Source organism: Triticum dicoccoides, chromosome 1B (assembly GCF_002162155.2).
Source record: "Triticum dicoccoides isolate Atlit2015 ecotype Zavitan chromosome 1B, WEW_v2.0, whole genome shotgun sequence".
Lineage (NCBI taxonomy): Eukaryota > Viridiplantae > Streptophyta > Magnoliopsida > Poales > Poaceae > Triticum > Triticum dicoccoides.
In genome coordinates this window covers 317939263-317947613 of record NC_041381.1, presented here as the reverse complement: position 1 = coordinate 317947613, position 8351 = coordinate 317939263, and positions in this window count along the sequence as shown.

The window sequence follows — 8351 nt, the reverse complement described above, 5'->3', positions numbered from 1 at the left end:
TGTCCCTCAGATGTGAACCGCCAGGGGCACCTGCGTAATTGCGCAGTGCTGCACACTTCCTTATAAATACATGCCCCCTGCGGTAAAGAAAACCTTCTTCCACCTCTCCACCTCGTCAAAACCCTAGCGCCACCGCTAGCTCTCGACGACGCCGGCGACAAAGCGCTTAGCTGCCACGACTTCCCCGACGTCGTCCTCACGCCGGCCGCGGACATCGTCCTCTCTACCGTCGCCGTAGGTGTCCTCCGTCGCCAAGTTAGGGCACGGTGGATTGAACTGCTCGGTCTCCTGTTCATCCCACTAGCAGTTCTTCGTGCGGTAAATACGACTCTATTTTTACCATCTTTTTTATCTTCAAGATTCATCCTTTTTACCAAAAGTGGTTTCTGCCTACACAATGTTAGATCTATTCTGTCTGCATCTCATACTGCCTAGTCTATTCACTTAAACTTCATATCTAGTTTGATTCCTCACTTGTACTTATTCACGGATTTGTACAAATCTGGAACCTACTCTCAACACATAAGTGAATGTCTTCGCATCATGAGGTCAATGTCTTCAAACTGATTTATCTTCAAAATCTTCTGAGAATGCATATGACTTCTTCCCCTTCCCTCGCATCTCTAATGTTGTCACAGGTACATGTCCGTGGGAGAATCCCTTGGTTCTCATAGTCTGCTTTCGTTTGCAGAATACTTACAGCATCACATTAACTCTCCCGAAGCCAGTTCCTGTTTGACCAGCAAGCGTAAGTCTTTGAAGCCTTTAAACGTATTGAAGCCATTCAGTTTGAAGTTCATGGCTACAGAGAAATCAGTAAGGAAGGGTGGCAGACAGCGTCGTGGGGGAACATCAAAAGATCTACCTGATGACCTCGCAGAACTTTACAAGACTGATCCTGAAGAGAATTATCATCAGCGCAAGACATGAATCCAATGGACTCGACGCTATTGGGCTGAAGAATGGTTCAAGTACAAGTTCGTGACCCAGGAATATGCAGAGAAGAATGCTATCAAAAGTCCTTGGGGTGATATTCTCTAACGAGGCCTTCAACCCAAGAACAGAGCTGAAGCTATTGCACAACGTTTCTATCCTTGTATGGTCCATGGACCTCAGCCTGAGAATGTCGACCCATCATCATTGCTCTGGTGTCGTGACGATACTCTCTTCAAGCGCAACTTCCAGCACGCAAAGGCATCGGCCAAGGAAAACCAGAAGTCATTGGGATTAGACTTCAACCCTGGTCCCTCTGCTCCCCGTGCTGACGGCTCACGTGATGCAGAACCCAATGTCACCGGCCCCTTCTCCAACCTTGATGGCCTCATCACTTACATCTTGGTCCAAGGTTCCAAAGTAGATCATTCTGATAATGATGCTGACACTGATGAAGCCCCAGCTCCTCCTCCAAAGCCGCAGAAGCTAAAGAAGCCTAAGGCTTCAAGATCAGCTGCTCCTCCAAAAGCTTCACGTGCGAAGCCACTGGCCACTGCACCTCCTGAAGACAGTGTCCACTCTGAAGATCTATCACGTATCTCCAAGAGGACGGAGAAGAAAAATAAAATCGTCAAGCATAATGATCAGACCTTGACTCCTGCTACCATTCTGCGAGAAGAACCCATTGATCTATCCAGCGATGAAGATCTTGCAGATGATGCCCTTGAGCAACTGATCAAGAGCAAGGAAGAAGCAGAGATCTTCAATAACTTGCCTCTCTTCGATGTGGCAATCATCCATAACTTCATTGATGAGTGGTTTGACACCCCAAATCTCAGCTTTGAAGATCTGCAGCTTCCCATTGGCCTCATCGTCTCCTTCAATGGCGCCATTGCTTCTAAGCTGGCTCTTGCTCAGCGCATCGTTGAGCTGAAGAACAAGATTGATTATGAGAAAGCTCAGTTCAAGAAGCATGTGGCGAAGCTCAGCGTCCAAGATGTCAGAAACTTCAAGGTCATGCTGCACGAGCTTAAAGAAGCCTTTCTCAAGAAGCGCGAAGAAGCTCAGGGCTCTCGTGAGCGCATGAAGAGTTTGGTTGACAAATGTTTGCTTGCCTACAATGAGGCTGAGAAGCGCAAGTCTCTTGGTCGTCCTGGCATTGACCCCAGAATGGTTGCAAAGAAGAAGAAGCTCTCTACTGCTCAACCTGCACCTTCAAGGCAGGAAGCACCTCATTATCTTCCCAAGCAGCATGACTGGCTCGAAGCCAAAGGTCCTGTCAACCGCTTCAGATCAGAAGAAGACGAGGGCTGCCGAGGCTGAAGCCAGAAAAAGGAAAAATACTGAAGCCTCTGATGCCGCTCCCTCCAAGAAGAAGCACAAAACCAAGAAGAATCGGGCTGCTCCCACAAAGCCCTTAGTTATTGAACCTATCTCAGTGGTTCGCCCCGCATCTGAACACCAAGAATGACGGATGATAGTTCATGAGCCTGCTTCCACAGAGGCTCATGAAGCTGAAGACATTTCAGCAGCTGAACCCACCGCTGCTGAAGACATTGGTCACGATGACAATGTTGAAGATGATGAAGTTCTTCCTTAGATCGAACACAACTTGGTATCATCGCCTGTTCTCACGAATAGCGAACTCATCAGCATTGGTCATCCTCTGACGCCAATTGCTCAGGATGCATCATGGGCTGATCACCCACAACAACAAGACTCTCCAAGTACTCCCCAACAACAACCACAAGTCACACCACCTGTGCAAGAAGAACAAGAGGAATTTGAGGCCCAGCCAACTCCATCTCCAAAGGCGTCGCCAGCACTACGCAGGCTTTGCAAAGGACCAAGGGCTCAGGTCCCTCTTTCGAGCATTCCAGAAGGAGATGTGCACCACCCATCTGTTGCACGTCAAGTGTTTCCAGAAGCCACTCCGACTGTGAATGTCTCTGTGTCTGAAGCCCGAGCTGCTGAAGACAATCCGACTGCATCAGCCAATGAAAATCAAGAAGACGAACGTGTCCCTACTCCCCCCACAACTGAAGAAGTTGTTCCTGATGTGAACGTGCCCGTGCCCGACCCTCCAGCTCGTCAAGTGGAGGCTGAAAATCTTGAAGCTATCGCCACCAACGCAAATGAAGCCAATGACGTAGTCATGGCTGAAGCTAATGTGGAGCTTGAACCAACCAGTGTGCCAGAAGCCAATGATGCAACTGCTCCTGAAGCACCTGTTGTGCGGCCTAAAGCCTCAGTTGTTGCCAATGCTCCCGTTCCGCCTCCAAGGCCCTATACAATTGAGCAAGCATACAATCATGGTCAGCTAACCACTGTCCGATGGCCCGTTCTGGTCCCTCCACCTACCACCTCTGTTCCTCAATTTGATTATCATGTTGAGCATAGGCCTCAGGTCCAGAAACCAAAGCCAAGACTGCCAAGGTTCCCAGGTACTGCAAACTCTACAGGGTCCTTCAATGCAAATGGCTTCAAAAGCCACAACACCTTCTTTGACAGCGCCAAGAACCCCTACTCAAAGCCAAGGATCTCATCTGATCGTTTCTGGAGCTATCAGCAGCGAAGCTATTACTCCTGCGTTCTGTATGATCAAGGGCGCATTTTCCCTCATATGCGCCTCGACACTGAAGTCATTGCTGGACTGCCATGCTTAGAAGAAGCACTTGAATGCTTTCGTGATGCAGGTCTGCTCAACTTTGTGACAGACAAAGAACATTGGAATGAGGAACTTTTGCTTCAATTCTATGCTACCCTCCACATTCGCGGCTACAACAGGGACATCAAGACATGGGTTCTCGAGTGGATGACTGGAAATGTTCATCATGAAGCCAAAGCTCTTGATGTCATTGAGCTTACAGGCCTACCCACTCCCGGGGAGCTGTATGAACCTGATTGTCAACTCCACCGCAATGCACTGGAGAGCATCTTCCATAAGCCAGAACCCAACCTGAGCCAGATGTTGAGCATGATGAAGCCTTTGCCATCTGACGCTGAATACCCAATGGAGTTCTTTGTTGATGACCTTGAGTATCTGCCTCGCACAATATACCACATCATCAGGCGAACTCTATGGCCTATCAAAGGACATTCATCAGCTGCTAAACTTGAAGGAGCCATGAAGACATTGGTATTTTACATCCTCAATGGCATCAGCTTCAATTCCCAAGAATTCTTCATCAGGCAACTTGCTACGTCTGGATCTGACCTTTTTGGCCTGAAATTCTATGCTCCATGGGTCATGCGCCTCATCAAGCGACACTCCTCTGTCAACTATCAGCCCTCTGCTCGCAATCATCTGATCTTTCTACCAGAGGTTGATATGTCAGTTGAAGCTATATACCCTGAGCCTGCCAAGAAGCCTCTTTGTCTTCAAAATGCTGATCACCAAAGCTTCACTCAACCCATGGAAGGCGTCCAAGAAGTAACACGTATCTATCCAATGGCTGGGAATACTCGTCTGCCTCATCGTGCGCAAACTGAAGCTACTGAAAGCACCATTGCCCAAAGGCCTAAGAAGAACTCTCGTGTTCTAAATGACCGAGAACTTCTTGTGGCACTTCATCAAAAACACGATAAGCATCACTATTGGCTCAAGAGACAGATGCAAAGCCTCTTGGTGGACGTCAATCGCATTCAAAATCTTGCCACCAAGAATGCATTTGTCGCTCACGAGACTTGTCGGCGATCATGGAAGAGTTTGACGCTGCTTAGTGCTGAAGCAAATCTTCAAGACGATGGCTTCACTGAAAGATTCAAGTTTGACTCCACTCCTCCACGGACTGTTGTCCTACGTCGAACTCCATCCCTTGAAGACTCTGACTATTCTTCCTCCGCAGCAACTGTGAATGCCAGAGTGATCGATGATGAAGATGATGCTACTTCACCGCCCCCTACTTCTGTGCGCATCGACACTGCACCAAGTACGTCTGCGCCGCCAAACAACACCGACAACCCTGCTGCTTCACCTACTCATGAGGACAAGTAGATGCTCTATGTCTTCAAACCTTTTTGGTCATTACTGACAAAAGGGGGAGAAGCATATGAGTTTGATAGTCTTCAAGCGGGTTCATATGGGAGGTTGCTTTATATTTTTCCTAGTGTTTACAACTCTCGCTTTTGGTACATTTGGTTCTTTGAGTTGTAACACTTAAACTCGATGGTTGTCAGCTACTTATTTGCTTTACTGTGATGCGATGATAAATTCCGCATGTGCGACGATAACTTCCGCACTTAGATCATCCTGCAGACGTCCATTTTTCATTATGCATGTCATTTTATTTGCTATATCATTTCATGCATGATGAATTATCTTCATAAGTTCAAGAGGATCTCCACAAGTACAACCTGCCATGTGCATTTGCATTCCAAAAGCAAATTACTTATATGCACATCTTCAGGGGGGAGCCTTTGCCACTTATAAATACAAAACCCTATCCTTTACAATTTCACATACTTTATCCCCGTTGAAAACTTCAACAAGTTTGTCATCAATCACCAAAAAGGGGGAGATTGTAAGTGCATCTAGTGCCACTCCTAGTTGGTTTTGGAGTATTGACGACAAAATTGGTTGAGGGACTAACGCATTTGTGAGAATTGCAGGATAACGCAGGTAGTGTCCCTCACTGATTCGGTTTACCTACAGGAGATGACCCCTAAAAATGTATGAAGACATTGACGACAATGGTGGTATGTGAAGATATTCATATTGAATACTATGACATGAGAAGTGGAGCGCGAAGACTGTGTTGTTTTGCTGTTTCCTTTTCTTCTTCGTTGAGTCATAGGAACCACCGTACTGTTAAGTGGGGTCCAAGTGAGCAAAGTCAGAATGACTGAAGTGATGCTCAACCCAAATCCTATATCTTCGAGCGAAGACAATGAGAGCAAATCTTATCCAGAGCTGGATGAGTGAGCCTTGCTCGTAGCCCAAGTAAAGTTTCCGTGTGTGTTTGAAATCTGACCATTGGAACACGTGTCAGTTCCTTAGTGACCTAGGGTCATTTCGGACATATCAGGTCGGGTTGCCCAGTGGCTATAAATAGCCCACCCCCTACACCATAAATTGGTGGCTGCTCAGAGTTAGTGCACGGCTTTTGTCGTTTGAGAGCAACCCACCTCGAAGCCTTTGAGAGAGAGAAATCCTTGCGAGGACCAAGCCCAAACACCCAGAGCCAAAGAGTGTTAGGCATCACTAAAATCTTTCTGTCTGTGTGACCTGAAGACTTATTACACTTGAGGGCTGTGAATCCTCCAGCCGATTAGGCGTCGCATTCTGAGCATCCAAGAGTCATTGTGGATTGCCGGTGAACGAAGTCTGTGAAGGTTCAGAAGTCTACCTTGAAGACTTACTAGAGTGATTCGGCGAGGACTGTGTGTCCTTAGCTCAAGGAGGATAAGGTGAAGACACGGTCTTCTGAGTTGAATCTCAGCCTCCCTAACCAGACGTACAGTTGTCACAGCAACTGGAACTGGTTCAACAAATCATGTGTCTTCAACAAGTGACTGGTTCTATCCTCTCCCATCCTTTACTTAGAGTTTGTCATCGTGAAGTCATTGCCTATCTGTCGTACCTGTTTGACTTCATTGCTTGACTACTATCGTTGATTGGCTTCATACTATCTTCCATCCTGATCCTCACTACTTAGCTACTATTAGTCCTGTACTTTCACATCATTGCATACTTGACTATGGTTTGCCTATTGCAGTTTATCTTCCGCTGCATATCATTTAGGTCATTTCTATTGTTTGTCTTAGAAACTTCCATGTTTTGAATACTTTCATAAAAATCGCCTATTCACCCCCCCCCTCTAGTCGATAACTAGCACTTTCACATCTGTGTGGTGCCTGCGAAGCTAGAAAGATGACTAGGGCCAAGCATCCCTCGAAGACAATCATGAGTACATCTCAACCCTTCGAGCTGCTACACATGGACTTATTTGGCCCTACTCACTACTATACTCTTAATACCACTGCTTGCCTCTATGGCTTTGTCATTGTTGATGATTATTCAGGATATACTTGGGTGCATATAATCCTCTACAAGAATGAAGTGCGGGATGTCTTCAGACGCTTTGCCAATCGTGCCATGACGAACTATGGTGTCAAGATCAAACATATCAGAAGTGACAACGGCACAGAGTTCAAGAACACCGGCCTCGACCTTTATTTGGATAGTTTGGGCATCACTCATGAGTTCTCTGCTCCGTACACACCTCAGCAAAATGGCATCATGGAGCGCAAGAACAGAACCCTTATCGAGATGGCTCGAACGATGCTTGATGAGTACAAGACTCCAAGGAAGTTCTGGCCTGAAGCCATTGATACTGCATGCCACATCATCAACCGTGTTTATATTCACAAGCTTCCGAAGAAGACATCCTATGAACTCCGAACTGGTAAGAAGCCAAATGTCAGTTACTTTAGAGTATTTGGTGCTAGGTGCTGGATAAAGGATCCACATCACACTTCAAAATTTGCACCGAACATGAAGGTTTTATGCTTGGTTATGGGAAGGATTCGCACTCCTACAGAGTCTTCAACCTCTTTCACTATAAAGTGGTTGAAACTGTGGATGTGCGATTCGATGAGACTAACGGCTCACAAAGAGAGCAACTGTCAAATGTGCTAGATGAAGTACCTCCCAGTGAATCAATCAAGCAAATGGGAACTGGAGAGATCATACCTTCTGAGGCTCAGACTGAAGAGGAACTTATCATTTCTGCACCTAATCAACCTGAGCTCCAAGCACTCGGCACCACTAATATCACGAAGCATGAAATAGTCAAGACGCTACTGAGATCACTTGACATCTCGTTTAACACCCTAGCCCTGATGATTCAAGAACGCCCTAACTTCAAGACTCTCGATCCGTCTGACATACTTGAGAGGCTCAACACACATAAGTTTCATCTATCTGAGAAACGAGATATCTATGGCCCCAACTATGGCCGAACTCGCGCTTTGAAGGAAAAGGTTGTTTCCTCATCTAAAGAAGAATCTGACTGCAGTTCTGGTGATCTTGAAGACATTGGAAAGGAGCTTGCTATGCTTGTGAAGAAGTTCCAGAAGTTCACTAAGAAGAAAGGCTTCAAAAAGTCTTCATGATCCAGCTCAAGAAATGATGAAGCTTCCACCCATGACCACAAGAAGAGAACATGCCACAAGTGCTAGAAACCTGGTCACTACATCTCTGAGTGTCCATAATGGGACAATGAGAAGAAGAAGAAGAAGAAGAAGAGCAAGGAATATGATTCTGATGACAAGAAGAAGAAGAAATCCTCAAAGTCTTCTTCGAAGTCTTCATCACACAATAAGAGTTCATCTGGCAAGGCTCATGCTTTTGTTGGCAAGGAGATGGATTCAGAGGAGGAGTCTGCTTCTAAGGAGGCGGAGGTGGAGTCTGAGGA